Here is a 19,709-nt window from a genome sequence, read left to right as displayed (position 1 = left end):
TCGTATAGATTTCTGTCCACGTTATGAACCTTTGATATCTATACTCCAATATCATTATTATTATCTTTTATATGTAGGGACGCACATTCCCCTTCTACCTTGGTTGTTCCTCGTGGACGCTGGTGTTTTGGCGTGCCTCACCATATCTGTATGGCTTCTATGACCTCTCCTTGATATACATCATAAAATTCTCCACACCATCTTTGAACCCAGGCATCTATTATACAAATCTATACCTGGCCTCCCCTAACCGAATATGTGTTGAAACTGATACCATGATGATAATGACCTGAAGTATCATACGGCAGACTGTCAGACTATAGTCCGTTGCTTTATATGCAGCTAACTATTTGAACGAGTAAGTCCCCATAATGCTTCATACTACTTTGAATTTCTGGCGTATCTTGAGCCTGTATTTTTATTCATTCTATTTTATCTTTATCATTTTCCATTTTTTCATTCTCATTTTAGCTTATCTCCTATTCTCTTTTCTTTGCCTCCATAAATCCTGCTTTGTTAAACCTTCTATACCTATGATATACATCTATGATATATATGTACATATGTGTATATATATATATATATATATATATATATATATATATATATATATATATATATATATATATACTAATGACTGGTATGTTTTACTAATATACTTCCCCCAGATCATACAAAAAAATCCCCACAGGAAACCCCTGAAGGAGGAACTGAATTTTTTCTTATCCGAAACATGTTGGGCTCCTATGTACCACATACATGTATGCTTATTCTTACCAATGTGCTCATCTGTGTGGTTTAGATATTTTTGTATGCATTGTTCACTTTTTTATAACTATTTTTGTATATTTCAATAAAGTATAATCTTTTTTACTATTTCTGGGCATTTCTCATACCAATCACACTATTTAGTATGCCCCCCTCTCTTTCTACTTAGGTTACTCATTTATTACTCCTTACCCCTTCACCCGTACTATCCCAGGGTTTCCTCCTCTCTATTTTTTGTTATATATTATCGGGATGTGGTGAACCGGGTATAAATTCATCTTTATACTCATATGTGGTAGCGCACCATTTTCTAAATTAAACAAATCGTCCTATGTTGTGTATATTATCTAATGCCCCTGTGGTCTCCTTTATGTAGGGGAGACCACACAGAAACTTAAGGACCGCATAGCCCGTCATAAATATTCAATCAGGTACAAACTTGTCAAGCTTCCTTTAGCTAGACATTTTGTCGAGCAGGGACACACAGTATCACAATTAAGATTCATGGTGATTGGAGGCATCTCCAAAAATAGAAGTGGGGGAGACAGGGAAAGGGCTCTAAGGAAGAGAGAAGTTAGCTGGATCCATCGGCTGGATACTCTCCAGCTGAAAGGGTTAAATTCTGACTTTGACCTGTATTTATTTCTTTGAATTTGTATATTTAGGCCCCTTTCACACTGGGGCGGTGGGGGCGTCGGCGGTACAACAGCGCTATTTTTTTGCGCTGCTGTACCGTCGTTCTTGCAGCGGTATTCGGCCACTAGCGGTACGGTTTTAACCCCCGCTGGCGGCCGAAAAAGGGTTAAAATCCCTCGTACAGCGCGGCTATAGCCGCGGTATTACCGCGGTATAGCCGCGCTGTCCCATTGATTTAAATGGGCAGGAGCGGTGAAGGAGCGGTGAATACACCGCTCCTTCACCGCTCCAAAAAATCGGTTTGAAGGACTTTTTTCACCGCCCTGCCTGCGCACCGCTTCAGTGTGAAAGCCCTCGGGCTTTCACACTGAACAAACAGCGGAGGCTGTTTAGGGGCGGTTTTCAGGCGGTATTTTTAGCGCAATACCGCCTGAAAACCGCTCCAGTGTGAAAGGGGCCTTAGTGATTTATCATATTTATTTGTATTTTTTTTGGATTCATGATTGCTTATACTGGTTGTTCACTTGAGTGACATTGGTCGTTTGTGTGATTCTATGCATAGTTCAGGTTTGGGGTTACATAGATATACCGATGCACACAGATGATTGCACAATGATGGTTATTTTATCCTCTTATGCAGCGTACACACGAGCGGACTTTTCGACCGGACTGGTCCGACAGACTTTCAGGCGGACTTTCGACGGACTTTTGACGGACTTCCGACTGACTTTTTAACGAATGGACTTGCCTACATGCGATCACACCAAAGTCCGACGGATTCGTTCGTGATGACGTACACAGGACTAAAATAAGGAAGTTGATAGCCAGTAGCCAATAGCTGCCCTAGCGTCGGTTTTTGTCCATCGAACTAGCATACAGACGAGCGAAATTCTGGCAGAGTTACGACGTAAAGATTTGAAGCATGATCCAAATCTAAAGTCCGTCAGACTTTCGACAGAAAAAGTCCGCTGAAGGTCCGATGAAGCCCACACACGGTCGGATTGTCCGCCGGATTCGGCCCGTCAGACCAGTCCGGTCGAAAAGTCCGCCCATGTGTACACGGCATTACTTTTAGTTCGTGTTTCTCACTTTTTTTTCATGTTTTGATTTCATTTTTTTCATGTTTTGATTTCATTTTTCCTATGTTATTTTATTTTTCATTTTTTTTTATTCACATTAATATTTCGTTTTGGGGTAATTGATTATTTGTTCATTTATTTTTTAGGATCCTTGATTGTTATATCCCACAAGGAGTGAGCATTACTTACGTTCCTGCATGTGACCTTTGATTCCAAGATCACAGTAAATCCAATCTTGATGATACATTTTGAGACTTTAATTAATTGTCTAAATTGATTTCAGATAAATTGGTTGTTCACTTTAATTGATTATTAGTGGACTATATATACTACCACATTTATGCTCATTAGATAGACATGATTTTCTGAGGAAGGGCGTGATCTATAATAGCCCGAAAATGTTTATATCATGTATGCCTGATTTTCAGGATGTCGTGTTGATGTCTTCTTGATGAATTTTTTTCTAATAAAGATATTTTGTGCAGCTATCCCATCTGAAATTTCTCTATATCGAAGCCCGTGGGAAGGCTTGATTGCTAAGCACAATCTACTGTGACTGATGTGCCCCTCACCCCTTGGACTTTCTTTATAATACCCTTGTGAGTGAGCACCAGTAAATATTCTGCAATCGTTGGAACGATGGCCACAGGCGGTTCGTTTTCTTATGCCGATGAAGAAACAGCCCGGATATACACAGGAACTACGGGATCCAGGCATTTTCTGATAGAGAGTTCGTCTCCACAATTTACACGTAAGCTTGAAAAATCACTCGAAATGCTTACTTCTATGGAGTTGCATGAAATTACCCTTGCAGAGTACCACAAATCCCAGCTTATACCACGGGGACTCAGAGTACATGTAGTACCTACACTGTTTGCCCAAAACGATGATTACAAAAGAAGATTTACACCGATCATCAATAAGTGTTCATTTGATTTAATTACTTTAACTGTGGAATTTTTGCAAATGGAACGTCTTACGATTTCTAACGATATAACTGCCCTTGAAAAACAACCATCTGATCTGATGGGACGGGAAGAATTTCTCAAAACAAAAACGATGCTGGAGGAGAGGTCTAAAACACACAGAAAGACCACTGAAGCTCGCAAAAGAGCTAAATTGGATCGGGAACCGTGAGGACAATTCTAATAATCGTGTGTAGACTTGGACAGAACCCAATCGTTTTCGAGCGAGATTTAGAAATCAACGACGGGACCAGCAATTATCAACATCCAATTCCTCTATGGCTTCCACTGGGTCCTCAACCAACGCCCCCAGAAGTTCTTTTTTTTTGGAACGGGGCTCTATAAGCGCCTGGGCAGGAAAGGAGGAAAGAAAAACCCGAAGGCGTTACAACGAAAGCCGGTGCAACCAGGGGTTACAAACCGACAAAGGACTTGACCACTTTGTACGATGCACAACATTTCCTCTGTTTCTTTAAGTGACATTGAATTTCAGGTTTTAAGCAAGAGGGTTCAACTTTAGTCCTAAAGCAAAGATGGGCACGTGCATCATTGAGACAAGATCTGTATCGCTTTTACAGGCACGTTCGCTTAAAGGCTTTTCATTCCTCCAGACCTGCGGTGAACAGTCTGCTGTCTCTATGTATTTCTAACTTAGAGTTTAAAAATAAAAGTGGCTTTGTTCCTCCTACGTCTAGTGCAGCAGCTGAATTGTTCATCAGCAAAGTGGGTGAGGACACTAATCATTTTTTGCATAGTAACGATGGGAGGGATCACATTCCAAATAACATGACACAAGAGAAAATTACAGCTCGTTCCTCCTTGGCAGCCCGCAAAGAAATAACTATCAAGCCGGCTGACAAAGGAGGCTTGATAATGATAATGAACACCATACAGTATGAGAGGGAAATTCACAGACAGTTGGCAGATCCCAAGGTGTATAGACTCCTGGAAACAAATCCCACATCGCGTGTTTTGAATAGAATTAAAAAGGTGGTTGGCCAAGCAGTACAAAGTAACATCATTGATGTCAATAAACAAACTTATTTAGATTTCTGAACATCCCGTGACACCGATCATTTATGTGCTCCCTAAAATACATAAAGATCCCATTAATCCCCCTGGCCGGCCCATTGTGTCCAGCACTGCATCAGTAACTATGCCTTTGGCTAAATATCTTGATAAATGTTTAATTCCGATGATTACACACTCTCGTTCATATGCAAATTTTTATGAGCATGAACACCCTAAATATTGTAATGGCACCACATCCCGAGTTTATATGATCCAAGCTATGAAAAAGTGGGACTTTAACGGTGCAAATAATTTAAACACAATATCAAATATAATATAAAAAAATTATTTTTATTTTGATAGCCAAAATCAGAATTTATATATTAAAAACAACAAAGAGCACAAAAATGAAGGAAATATAGTAATGGCTAGTACAGTCATATGTATGCAACAATACAGCAATGGTGGATTCCCAACATGTTTCGCCCATAAAACGGCCTTCCTCAGGGGATACTGGCCGTATGCAGCGTACAGAGCCTTCTATCAGAAAACAGATAATTTGAATATATTATAATAATTCAAAAAAGAAGAAGCAAACATCAAATACAGAAAAAATAATAATTATATGCAACTGCGTCTCTCATGCTTATTACTCTCATATTATTACTCTATATTTCATCAAAGTATACATTCCAACAAGGACTTATATTTGCATTTCATGAACAGTTAAATAGCTAAAATCACAAGTAGGAGATATATGACACATACAAAGGGTTACAAAAGGAAACAATAAATTGAAATGGAACGTTCATACATGGTTAACAGTAGGGTACGCCTATAGGTAGATAGAAAACCTACTGACTGCAATCAATTGTTGCTATTTTCAAGTTTTCATCCTCCGGGGGGTTTTTAAATCTATCCCCCGTAGTCAATTAAAGCGTGTAACCAGAATCACGAGCGAAACAGATATTTGTAATGTTAGATTAAATGAGATGGAAGACAGTCTGCGACAACGAAGTTATCCTGCAGATTTGGTCCATTCTGAACATATTAACCACTTCCGGACCGCCCTCCGTCATTCTACATTGGTACTTTGAAGGAGGATATCGTTGTTATGGCAGCAGCTAGCTGCCCTAACCCCGGTATCCTCGTCTTCAGCGGACGGTCCGGTTTAAGATAAAAGTGGATTTGCCGCGAGATCACTTATATCGGCGGCGGGAGAGGGGCCCTCCCCCTCCCGCCGCGATCCGGTGCTCTCCGCCGCTGCCGACGGCTCCGGTAAGCGGCGGAGGACACGTGATCGCGTCTGTCCCCTTGCTAGGTATGGAGAAGAGTGAGGGGAAGATGGCCCCCATCTGTCTCCATATCACTGCAGGGCGGAAGCGACGTCAAAACGTCACTTCTGCCCATAGCTCTTAAAGGGCCATTTTTTTTTTTTTTAATGACAAATTTTTTTTATTGCATTTTAATGTAAGTATGAGATCTGAGGACTTTCTGACCCCAGATCTCATATTTAAGAGGTCCTGTCATGCTTTTTTCTATTACAAGGGAAGTTTACATTCCTTGTAATAAGAATAAAAGTGCCCAATTTTTATTTTTTTTAAAAAACAGTGTAAAAATGTAAAAAACAAAAAGGTAAAATAAATAATAATAAAAAAAATGTTTTAAACGTGCCCAGTCCCGACAAGCTTGCGTGCAGAAGCGAACGCACACGTGACGAGCGCCCGCATATGAAAATGGTGTTCAAACCAAACATATGAGTTATCGCCGTGATCAGTAGAGCAAGAGCAATAATTCTAGCCCTGGACCTCCTCTGTAACTTAAAACATGCAACCTGTAGAATTTTTTAAACGTTGCCTATGGAGATTTTTAAGGGTAAAATTTTGTCACCATTCCACGAGCGGGCGCAATTTTGAAGCGTGACATGTTGGGTATCAATTTACTCGGCGTAACATTATCTTTCACAATATAAAAAAAGTATTGCAACGACCGCCATTTTATTCTATAGGGTGTTAGAAAAAAATGTATAATGTTTGGGGGTTCTAAGTAATTTTTTAATAAAAAAAACAGTTTATAAATTGTAAACAACAAATCTCAGAAACAGGCTCAGTCCTTAAGTGGTTAATATAAATAATGATATTTTACCTATTAGAAACTTGGGTGGCAGAATGCCTTTCACCTCACAATTTCACCCCTTAATATAATTAAGAAACACTGGTCTATTTTACATAGTGCTTACCCTTCGTTTCTTGAATTTAGAAATCCCGCCCTGCCATCATATCGACGAGGCAGGACGATTCGTGACTATTTAGTGAAATCAGATGAATATTCCACACCAAGCTCCCGCGTAACCTTTTTAGGTCCTAAAAACACGGGTTCTTTTCCATGCCTTTGTTGCATACAATGCTCAAGCATGATAAAAGGAAAAAGTTTCTCCCACCCTCTTAGGGGTTATGATATTCCAATCAGAGAACACTATACTTGCTAATCGTCCTATGTTGTGTATATTATCTAATGCCCCTGTGGTCTCCTTTATGTAGGGGAGACCACACAGGAAGTTAAGGACTGCATAGCGCGTCATAAATATTCAACCAAGGACAAACTTGTCAAGCTTCCCTTAGCTAGATATTTTATCAAGCAGGGACACACAGTATCACAATTAAGATTCATGGTGATTGACGGCATTTCCAAAAATAGATGTAGGGGAGACAGGGAAAGGGCTCTAAGGAAGAGAGAAGTTATCTGGATCCATCAGCTGGATACTCTCCAGCCGAAAGGGTTAAATTCTGACTTTGACCTGTATTTATTTCTTTGAATTTGTATATTTAGTGATTTATAATATTTATTTGTATTTTTTTTGGATTCATGATTGCTAATACTGGTTGTTCACTTGAGTGACTTTGGTCATTTGTGTGATTCTATGCATATTTCAGGTACGGGGCTACATACATGTACTGATGCACACAGATGATTGCACAATGATGGTTATTTTATTCTCTTACTTTTAGTTCGTGTTTTTCACTTTTTTTCATGTTTTGATTTCATTTTTTTCATGTTTTGATTTCATTTTTCCTATGTTATTTTATTTTTATTTTTCATTTTTTTGTATTCACGTTAATATTTCGTTTTGGGGTAATTGATTATTTGTTAATTTATTTTTAGGGTCCTTGATTGTTATATCCCACAAGGAGTGAGCATTACTTACATTCCTGCATGTGACCTCTTTGATTCCAAGATCACAGTAAATCCAATCTTTATTGATACATTTTGAGAATTCAATTAATTGTCTAAATTGATTTCAGATAAATTAGTTGTTCGCTTTAATTGATTATTAGTGGACCATATATACTACCACATTTATGCTCATTAGATAGGCATGATTTTCTGAGGAAGGGCGCGATCTATAATAGCCCGAAAACGTTTATATCATGTATGCCTAATTTTGAGGATGTCGTGTTGATGTCTTTTTGATAATTTTTTTCTAATAAAGATATTTTGTGCAGCTATCCCATCTGAAAATTTTCTATATATATTGCTTCCTTTGGGGACCAAAGGTTCTTTGGTGGGGTGAGTGTGTAGCGGGTGTCTCACAATATAACCTGCAAATCTCACCAAGTTGGCCAGAACAATATACACCGGCTTTCCAGATTCAGTTAGGGAGAAAAGTTGCCTGTCATGTTTGGGATTTTTCCACCCCCCCCACTCCTTCCTATTTTCACTAACTGAGGAGTGTAATATGAGCTGACACACACACACACACACACACACAGCTCTGGATTGAGTGGCCTCTTTTGTGCTTCTAATGCTGGAGCAGAGTTACAACAGCCAATGGAAGAGATTGTACAGACCTGAGGGAGAGCAGCAATGGATTCTGGGACATGAAGTTCTCACACAAAATGGCCCCATAGACTGGTACACAGGGAGAATAGCAAACTCCATGATTCTTTGCAAAGAGGAAAGTAAGGATTCCATTTTGTGTGCTGAGGGAAAAGTCAGTCAGCGATGAGAGAGTGAAGAGTCCAGAACTGAGGGAGAGGTACTGTCTCTCAGACGGTTTCCCCCGCACAATTCAAGCCACCTGCATCCAGGAGAATCGATAAATCGCTCGCTCTGTGGAGGATCACTGATTGCGTATAGGATTGGTCAGGGGGGCTTTGCCCAGGAACCTTTATTGCCTTCCATAAGATGCCACATCTAAATAACGTGCACAGACACCTGTTATCTAGATCACACAGAGGAATGCAACATTACAGCGCCAGCTACTCCACATTCCTTCACATTCCTTCTCATCACCCTGTTATATTGAGGGACCCTTGTCCACAAAGCTCCTATATTGCCGGTGAAGATAACAAATGCAGAGTTTTTCTCATAGAACATTACCGCTGTTGCTCTTAAAGGGGACACACCACGGGTATTGATATTACTTCACTGTGTGTATTCAACCAAGTCCTGGATATTTATACAGGTCTTGGCTGACTAATGTTAACCTAAACCTCATTCCCTTCCAAGTAAATTTGAAGAACAGAACTGTGTTGTGTATTCTTGTTGAGTTATTCCATTAATCACATTGCTAGGTGTGCCAGCGGGGCTGGGACAGTTCCTTGGGGTTGAGAGGCAGAGTAACGGACTGAACAAACAAAAGCAGCTCCTGCGGGGGGTAGTGCTACACATGGGGGCTCGTCTGGGATTTCCCCTACCCTGCAATTAACCCCCCCTAGAAGGCACCCCTATAAGCAAAAAAATGGATCAGCCACTGCGATTCAGTGGTGTGAAGAAGAAGGCGCCCCTCCAGACTCAAGCATAGTGATTGAACTCCCTGGGGACACCTGGACTGAAGAACAGATCAGCCAGGAGGTAAAGATATTGACTCCAGACCAGACGGCGTGTTTTATTGCTGTCAGAACAGACCAATAAATCTCTAGCACCTATGCACTTCTAGAGTGGATGCTAGGAATCCCTGAAAGCTTCAAAGGTGCCAGTGTGCAATTGGCTAACAAGACAGAGCTTTGTGTAACCAATCTGAAGGTTTCAGAGGAGGGCCCTACCTCCTCCAGTCAAGCTGAATCAAATAAAGAAGGAGTTCCTCCATCACCTCTGACCACGATTGGACCAGAACTCTTTGCTGCCATGGGGAACTTTGTGGCAAAGTGCTAGAGGGATACTCCAACATACTCTGAAAGTGGGTACCAGAAACTCAGGATCTTCTCTGGGAGACAACCAGTGCCTACAGGGGATCAAAACAGGAGGTTTGGGACTTTAAATGAGGTGGTTGACTCGTGTAAAATGTATCAAATTTTATTGTTGGAATACTAAGTATATAAATACTTATCAATGATATAGTTCATGTAGGGGAGTCAATAAATAAATGTTAACCCATCTCTACATGTGTACAACAATGATATTGTCGTATTTACAGTTATATACATAGTCTGCACATAACAACAATAAAAATGGATAATAAATTGAAGAAAAATGTTTAAAACAATAGCAGAGTTAATTCACATAGCAGTTGGCAACCTTAGTGATACAAAAAATATGACATGTCCAGATGTATATCCCAGTAGGGCACATAGCAATATCCTTAAAGGCTGACGCGTTTCTGTGTAAAGACATTTCTTCAGGGGCGGATATTATAAGGTATCTGTAGAAACAAGTAATGTAGAGGTTAGTCCTGATGTTGAGGTAGATACAACAGGACAAACCATGGTTGCTGGCCTGTTGTTGGTTGTGGACCTCAGAGAAGTAACCCAAGGATGGAGAGAAGATCTGGGTCTTCGAGAAGAACTTTCCCTGAATCTGCAAGGGAGCAATGGAGAACACCTGCAGTTTATGCCGTCTAAGTGAGTAATGCTTCTCAGCCTCCAAAACTATGCCAGAAACGGCATTCCCAATGCCGGAAGCTGAAGGAAGCATGAGTCCTGGCACGCCAACCTACTGTTCCAGATGCTTCCAACAGGCCTCCTGCCCAGTTAGTAGGCCCTTTGTCTGTAATGCCTGGTGCCATCCATGGCAACCCAGGCCGCTGCTGAACAGAAAGTCCCTGTTCACGCATGCGCCCCGCAGCCGACGGGCACGTGGCAACCAGGACACCAAGAGAGGAGGAGGGACAGAGAAGCCGAGGAAGAGGTCACTTTGGGGAGGTGGTGCCGTCTGCCAGTGAACACAGGCAGCCGTGCTGTGACAAGGGGGAGGCGAGCTGCAGGATGTCAGTGTATCTCCCTCACTCACCCCCCTTCTCCTGTCAGGAGAGCGCAGCTCTCATCTTATTTGGCTGCTCCAATCAGAAAAGGCTAGCAGTGCATCATGGGACATGTAGTACTGGAGGATTGTAAGCCCCATTGTTGTCCACAGGCAGCAGACTTCAGCCCCCAGCATGCACTCTGCTGGGGGAAAGAGTGAGAGCCTGGAACCCAGGAAGAAGCTGAATGACTATTAAAGGAAAAAGAAAGGTGAGAGGACTGTGCTGGGAGAAGCCAAAGAGAGAGCCCCGCTGTACCCACACCACCAGAGAGAGCCACGCTGTACCCGCACCACCACAGAGAGAGCCACGCTGTACCCGCACCACCACAGAGAGAGCCACGCTGTACCCACCCCACCAGAGAGAGCCAGGCTGTACCCACCCCACCAGAGAGAGAGCCACGCTGTACCCGCAACATCAGAGAGAGCCACGCTGTACCCGCACCGCAGAGAGAGACGCGCTGTTCCCGAACCACCAGAGAGAGAGCCACGCTATATCCACACCACCAGAGAGAGCCACGCTGTACCCACACCACCAGAGAGAACCACACTGTACCCGCACCACTAGAGAAAGCCACGCTGTACCCGCACCACCAGAGAGAGCCACGCTGTACCCACACCACCAAAGAGAGAGCCATGCTGTACCCACACCAACAGAGAGAGAGAGAGACACACTGTACCCGCACCACCAGAGAGAGCCACGCTGTACCTGCACCACCAGAAAGAGAGCCATACTGTACCCGCACCACCAGAAAGAGAGCCACGCTGTCCAGCACCACCAGAGAGAGAGCGCCATGCTGTCCAGCACCACCAGAGAGAAAGCAGGTCAGTGTCACTGGGCAGAGTGGGCACAATAGGAGACAGACAGTACTAGCATTGTATGGCCACAATAGGATTGGGACATCGTAATATAAAGGGGACTGCACTGTAATTATTGCAGTGCCCCTTTACAGTGCAGTCCCCTTTATATCACAGTGTCCCTGCACATTACAGGTGGAGGACCGACACCAGCCACCCCCTGCGAATGTCTACTGACACCCCCCCAGTTCCTTTGGAAAAGTTGGCTGCTCAGTCTAAAATGCCCGGGCCTATTATTTATCCCAGTCCGGGCCTGCTGCCTAGTATTCCATTCCTCACTTCACTCAGCCGATTTCTTCCCCAGTGGCATGTTACCTCAGCTTATATAGGAGACCCGCCCCCTGCCAGTACCAATTGGGGATTGGTCAGGGCTCCCATATGAGCTGCCTGCCACTCCAGTTCTAGGCCCTGTCCCTCTTCCAGAATATTCTCCCTGGAAGCAGGGGAGGTGCCTCAGAACTAGAGCACGGGTGGTCACACCCACTGCTACTCTGACCACTCCCGGGACCCCAGATCAAAACAAACAAGCCTAGCTTGCCGCATAGGCCAGCCTAAATTTGCCTGTGCTGACAGTACCTAGTAAAAATAAATTACTAGCACCTACCTATTGGTAGAGGGTGCTACATATATATATATATATATACTCTGCATCCAGTGTAGCCTATGTAGCCATGGTGTTGCAGCTAGTAACAAACAGTCCGCCAAATCACCCCACTGCCAGACTTCATACATCACTTCCAGAGACAATGAACAGTCTTTTGCACGTTTTGTTTTTGTTGTTTTATTGGGGGGTAGAACTTGGATAGGGATAGGAATATGGGATAAGTCATTGCCATCATATTTTAGAATTTAGTACATTCTGATCAAGTTAGAGCCAGAAGATGTAATGTGCATATTGAGTTTGATACAAATCTCCATGCAGACTGTTGTCCCACCTGCGGCTCGACCTCCGCAGACTACTATCTCTAATGCCCTGCACACACAATAGGATTTTCCAACAACAAAATCCATGTTTTTTTCCGACGAATGTTGGCTCAAACTTGTCTTGCATACACATGGTCACACAAATCTTGTCGGAAATTCCGAATGTCAAGAACGTGGTGACATACAACACGTACAACGAGCCGAGAAAATTGAAATTCAATAGCCAGTGCGGCTCTTCTGCTTGATTCCGAGCATGCGTGGAACTTTGTGCGTCGGAATTGTGTACACGATCAGAATTTACGACACCGGATTTTGTTGTCAGAAAATTTGAGATCCAGATCTCAAATTTTGTGTGTCAGAATTTCTGATGGAAAATGTCCGATGGAGCCTACAGACGGTCGGAATTTCTGACAACAAGCTCCCATTGAACATTTTCCGTCTGAAAATCCTATCGTGTGTACGGGGAATTAGGGTTCTCCATTCATCACCGTGTTTTGAATAGAGACACCGCTTTTGACCGTGTAAAAGCAGAGTTCTTAGATCTCTTTCACCTCCTGCCCAAAACTTGGTTCCTCCTGCACAGACTTGTTTCCTCTTGCACAAAACTTTTAGTTACTAATTGAAGCATGACACATCCTCTTCTATTAAATAGCAGGGGCCCACTCTGAGTAAGCCTCTCCACTGGCTCTGGTTGCTGGCTGCCAATAGGTCTGAGACCTGCAGAACCTCTCCCGGAGGCCCAATGGGTTCAAAGCATATCTTCTAGGAAATATCGACTACTGTTCCCAGCCAGCCCAACTTGCAAATCATATGCCCGCAGGCAGCATCGACTTGACACAGATCCCCACAGTCTCTTTTCTGCTTCGGGAATCCCCATCATCCACCGTGTGTATTGATGAAGTCTCCACTAGTCACCATGTACTAGCAGAGTTCCCTCACAGACTCCTTGGCACCTCCAGCCCTCCACTGTGGTAACACTCACCGACCTTCCAACAACCTTGTCCTTGATGAGGAACTTTGACTGGACCATGTGTAACGACAGTTTCACCTGCCCCTCTGCTCCAGGAGTTCCCTGCCATCCGACCGTGTGGCGGCAGAGACATTGCCAATGACCGTGTAGAGGTAATGTTCCCTCACAGCTCTCCCCGGGCCTCCTCCTGCAATGGGGATGGGGATGGCCTCCTGATATTGTCTAACATGCCATTCCTCACTTCACCCAACCGACTTCTCTCCCCAGTGGCATATCACCTCAGCTTATATATGAGGCCTGCCCCCTGCCAATACCGATTGGGGATTGGTCAGGTCTCACACACAAGCTGCCTGTCACTCCAGTTCTAGACCCCGCCACCTTTCTAGAACATTCTCCTCAGAACGGGGGAGGTGCCTCAGAAATTAAGTGCAGGTGGTCACACCCACTGCTACTCTGACCACTCCCAGCCCCCAGATCAAAACAGACAGGCCTAGCTTGCAGCATAAGCCTGCCTAAATTTGCCTGTGCTGGATAACCTAGTAAAATAAACCTTACTAGCACCTACCTATTGATAGAGGGTGTGCTACACCTATATCTACAGTGCATTCTGTGGTGTTCTGTTTCTAACACGCATCAGGCGGTATATTATATATATATATATATATATATATATATATATATATATATATAAATATATATATATAAATATATATATATATATATACACACACAGTCTTGTATGTATATATATATATATATATATATATATATATATATATATACATACATACTTCAGTGTAGCCTATATCTACAGTGCATTCAGTGGTGTACTGTTTCTAATACACTTCAGGCGGTGTACACAGTATCTAATACAGTGTGTGCAGTTTCTACTACAATTCTGGTGGTGTAGACAGTATAAAATACAGTGCAGCCATTGTACAGTTTCTAATACAGTGCAGGCGGTGTATGCAGTATCTAATACGGTGTGTACAGTTTCTACTACTTTTCTGGTGGTGTACACAGTATCTAATACAGTGTGTACAGTTTCTACTACACTTCTGGTGGTGTACACAGTACAGTGCAGCTGTAGTACAGTTTCTAATACAGTGCAAGCGGTGTACACAGTATCTAATACAGGGTGTGTACAGTTTCTAATATACTTCTGGTGGTGTACACAGTACACAATACAGTGAAGCCGTAGTACAGTTTCTACTACTTTTCTGGTGGTGTACACAGTATCTAATACAGTGTGTATAGTTTCTACTACACTTCTGGTGGTGTACAAAGTATAAAATACAGAGCAGCCATTTTACAGTTTCTAATACAGTGCAGGCGGTGTACGCAGTATCTAATGAAGTGTGTACAGTTTCTAATACACTTCAGGCAGTGTACACAGTATCTAATACAGTGTAGTGTGGTGTTGCAAAACAAAAATACATAATGTCCGGAAGGCTGCCAAGGAGAGGCAGATGCTCACAGGCCACTAAAAGAGGGCAAGCAGCCTCTGTGTCTACAGTCAACAGTGGTGGTCGTGGACATGGTGCATCCTCTGCAGGTGGCCGTGGGGCATGCTTGTCCTTTGTTTCTGCTGCTGGCTGTGTTATTGAGCCACAACATGCAAAAAAGTTGGTCGAGTGGATAACAAAGCCGTCCTCATCCTCCTCATCCTCTGTCACCCAGGCTCAGAGTAGTTTTCCTTCCAAAGCAGCTTCCAAAGCAGTTTATCCCACCGGCTCCTTGTCCACAGTCACTCCTTCTGTAGCCCCACCATCATGCACGGAGGAGTCCCCAGAATTATTCAACCACAGTGTCGGGTACAGGCTGCTGGAGGATGCACAGTGATTTGGAGGCTATGATGTTGGTTCCCAGGTCGAGGAAGGGAGTAACGTGAGCCTAGAGAGTGTTATGTTCCCCCAGCTGCAGCATACTGCCAAGTTTTCTCCAGTGACGAGGAGGGGGGGAGGATGAGGTCACTGACTGTACTTGGGTGCCTGAGAGAAGAGAGCAGGAGGAAGAGGCACAACTCCAATGAGGCAGTATGTCCTCTAGGGGGCAGCTTAAGGGCAGCCACCCTATTGCATCACACTGCAGAGCTCCGCAGGTGCAGGGCGCTGCTGACTCCCCGCTGACTTTTAAAAGTTCCTTGGTGTGGGCCTTTTTTGACACATGTGCATCAGATCACACCGTTGCAGTTTGCAACCTATGTCTAAAGTGGATCAAGCATCGCCAGAACAGCAGCCCCTTGGGCACCACATGCTTGACCAGACATATGATGATCTGCCATGCAGTCCGTTGGCAACAGCACTTGAAAAACCCACATCAAAGAAAAAGGCGGACTTCTCCTTGCTCCTCATCTGGGATCTCCAACCCTACTATACCTCCAGTCCTCTCAAAAACCTGCACTGAGAGGAATGAAAGTATAGCAATAGGTGTCTCAAGTACTTGCAGCCAATCTGCTAGCAGTACACCACCATCTGATTTTAGCAGGCAAATTTCCCTACCCCAGTTGCTGAACCGTAAAAAGAAATTCGGTCCAAGGCATCCACATGCTCAGCGTCTAAATGCTAGCTTGGCCAAATTGCTAGCACTGCAACTGCTGCCTTTTCAGCTGATAGACTCAGCCCTCTTTTGTGAATTTGTGGAATGTGCTGTACCTCAGTGGCAGGTTCCAAAACGCCATTTCTTTTCATGGAAGGCCATTCCGGCTCTCTACCGGCATGTGGAAAACAATGTTTTGGCCTCGTTGGACAGGGCGGTCAGCAGTAAGGTGCATATTACCGCTGACTCATGGTCCAGCAGGCATGAGCAGGGAAGTTACCTTTCCTTCATGGCGCACTGGGTAACTCTGCTGGCAGCTGGGAAGGATGCAGGACAGGGTTCAGTGTTGTTGTAGCTTGTTCCGCCACCACTCTGCCAAAATGCTAGTGGTGATTCTGCCACAGCTCTCTCCTCCACCCCCTCCTCTTCTTCTTCCTCTATAGCCTCATCTGCAGATTTGTCCTCTGAACCAGCGGTGCTCCTTAAGTGTTCATGGGGATACGCAAGCAGTCAGGCTAAAAGATGCAATGCGGTGCTTGAGTTGGTCTACCCAGGGGTCAGGAGCCACACTGGGGCAGAGATTCTGTCAGCTCTGCAGGGGCAGGATCAGAGGTGGTTGACGCCACGCTAGCTTCAACCAAGAATGGTTGTACGCGACAATGGCACCAACCTTCTCTCCGCCCACCGAAAGGGACACTTGACCCATGTTCCATGTTTGGCACATGTCCTGAATTTGGTGGTGCAGCGGTTCTTGAGCAGGTAACCAGGCTTACAGGATCTCCTGAGGCAGGCCAGAAAAGTCTGTGGTCTATTCTGATGGTCATACAATGCCAGTGCTCGGCTGGCTGACATTCAAAGGGAATGCAACCTGCCCACCAACGGCCTCATTTGTGACATGCCCACCAGGTGGAACTCAATGTTGGCAATGCTGCAGCAGCTGCACACACAGCAGAGGGCCAACAATGAGTACCAGTGCTAGCATAGCACCAGGACAGGGTCAGGGGAGCTTGGCTTCTTTTTGATCAGTGGCTACTGATCAAGGATGCATGCACTGTCCTATCACCATTTGAGGAGGCCACAAGGATGGTGAGCAGCGACAATGCATGCATCAGTGACACTGTCCCTCTAGTCTTCCTGCTGGGGCACTTGAGGCAGAACAGCGATAAGAAGAGAGGGACCTCCTTTCCTCTCAAGGCCCCCTTTATCCAGATAGCATTCCTGCGGGCCTGCCAAACACACAGGAACAGGACATCTCCTGTACCATGCCCACAGCCTCTGGCATCTCCTGTATCATGCCCACAGCCTCTGGCATCTCCTGTATCATGTTTGCAACCTCTGACCATCTCCTGTACTATGCCCACAGCCTCTAACCATATCTTGTATCATATGTGCAACCTCTGACCATCTTTTGTCTTATATCATGTCTGCAGTCTCTGAGGGAGTCTGGAGAGGAGTCAAGAGTGGGAGCGCGCCGGGATTGGGGTCATGGGAGAAGTCAAACGTGTGTGGACTGTGGAGAGGAGACTATAGGAAAACCAGAGCCACCAAGCTGGTATGGATTTTGGGAGCCCAATGTCAAAAATTTAAAAAAGAAAATGGCGTGAGGTTCCCCCCCCCACAAAAAAAAAATCTATACCAGATCCTTATTTGAGCATGCAGCCTGGCAGCCCAGGAAAGGAGGGGGATGAACGAGCACCCCTCCCCCTTTCTGAACCTTACCAGACCACATGCCCTCAACATGAAGGGGGTGGGTTTGGGGTAGGGGGGCTCTCCCCTCGAAAGCACCTTGTTCCCATGTTGTGAACAATATATGCAGCGCCAGCGACTAATTTTATAGTGAAAAAATATATATATGTGCATTGCCGCTGCTGTAAAAAGTACTGGTACTTGATATATGAAACAAAATAAATACAGGGCTGGCTATGTGGATAAACAAATACTGCGTAATAGCACTAGGATCATATATAATTGATACAAGTGCTAAACATATGTAGATGCCATAAATTATAATGAACATATATTGGAAAAACAATCCCACAATATATGCAGCGCCAGCGATTAGCCTTAAAATGAGAAATATGCGCTGCCGCTGCTATAAAAGTGCTGATAGTTGATATGTGAAACAAAATAAATATAACGCTGGCTATGTGGGAAAACAGACACTGTGCAATGATGCTAAAATCATACAAAATTGATACCTATTATTATGAAAGTGCTAAGAATATGTAGGTACCATAAAGTCAAAGAATAATGATATTAAACCATATATATTGGCAGAAACAATCCTATTAATCAATGATGAGAGCAATCCTTCAGCCTATGATAAACAGTCTGTCACCTGATATGCTGATAAGCTGTGATTCAATGGAGACAAGGGAGATGACTCTGGATCATAGTTCATATGATGTATGCTTCAGGTTGCAGGATTTTCATGATCACCCATAAAGAATATGAAGAAAAAACACTATGGTGAAGTACTGTGGAAACAGGATATCAATTGCGCATAATAGCGCTACTCACAAGAATCAAGTGGTGAACAGGCATTCAGAGAAACTTCCGCGTTCGCCGCTGTAAGCGGAGACAGGAAGCAGCGTCACTAGTTTAGGACGTGAGCCGGATATTACGTTGATGCGTTTCGCCCCTCCTCCAGGGCGTCATCAAAGACAGGAGCCAGCTTTACAAAATAGGCCCTTTACAAAATAATCTGTAGTGGGTGACTGGGGAGAAAGAGAAGGCAAATTTATTAAATACTTTCTTCAGCTCTGTGTATACAAAGGAGCATGGGGGGGAGCTCATGTCCATAATGGGGGTGGTATTGACACAGCCCCAAATGATCCACAATGGCTGAAAAGTGATATGGTCCAGACATATTTAGACAGAATAAAGGAGGATAAAGCACCTGGACCTGATGGCATCCACCCACAGGTCCTAAAAGAATTGAGCTCTGTAATTTCAAAGCCATTGTATCTAATTTTTAGGGACTCATTAATGACGGGAATAGTACCACTGGATTGGCGCAGGGCGAATGTGGTGCCTATATTTAAAAAGGGAACAAAGTCTTTACCGAGTAACTATAGACCTGTTAGCTTATAGTCGGGAAGATACTGGAGCGTTTAATAAAAGACCATATAGACGAGTTCTTGCTGGAAAAAAAACGCATTATTTTTTACTTTTTGCTATAATAAATATCCCCCAAAAAAGTATACTTTTTTTTTTCCTCAGTTTAGGCCGATATGTATTCTTCTACATATTTTTGGTAAAAAAAAAAATTAAAAAATCGCAATAAGCGTTTATTGATTGGTTCGCGCAAAAGTTATAGCGTCTAAAAAATAGGGGATAGTTTTATGGCATTTTTATTAATAATTTTTTATTTTACTAGTAATGGCGGCGATCAGCGATTTTTATCGTGACTGTGACATTATGGCGAACACATCGGACAATTTTGACACATTTTTGGGACCATTGGCATTAATACAGCGAAGAATAAAAATAAAATGAAAAAGTTGCGCTAAATTAATACCATGCAAAAATGACTGGCATATAAAGTCTTAAATTGATACACGTGGACACCTATAAGTGAACTAGGAATCAATAAAAAGTGAATACAGGTGACAAAAAATCAATTAAGGAAAATCAAAACCTCAATAAATCATTCAAAGCGTCCATAAAGTAATACAATAAAAGCGTGTCTTTCCTTAGATGAGAAGGGCTAGTGTATAAACA

At 43.5% G+C, this 19,709-nt stretch overlaps 2 protein-coding genes across 2 annotated transcripts in view; one reads left to right on the top strand and one right to left on the bottom strand.

Moving 5' to 3' along the window:
* Positions 1–19,709, top strand: part of LOC141133628 (beta-1,3-galactosyltransferase 5-like) — a 404,153-nt gene that overhangs the window by 327,120 nt on the left and 57,324 nt on the right. The gene's annotated exons all lie outside the window — the stretch shown is intronic.
* Positions 1–19,709, bottom strand: part of LOC141133627 (beta-1,3-galactosyltransferase 5-like) — a 69,537-nt gene that overhangs the window by 49,469 nt on the left and 359 nt on the right. The window lies entirely within an intron of this gene.

Source organism: Aquarana catesbeiana, linkage group LG03 (assembly GCF_042186555.1).
Source record: "Aquarana catesbeiana isolate 2022-GZ linkage group LG03, ASM4218655v1, whole genome shotgun sequence".
NCBI classification, from domain to species: Eukaryota; Metazoa; Chordata; class Amphibia; order Anura; family Ranidae; genus Aquarana; species Aquarana catesbeiana.
The sequence above is the reverse complement of the archived record's forward strand: the minus strand, read 5'-3'. Positions and strand labels throughout refer to the sequence as shown.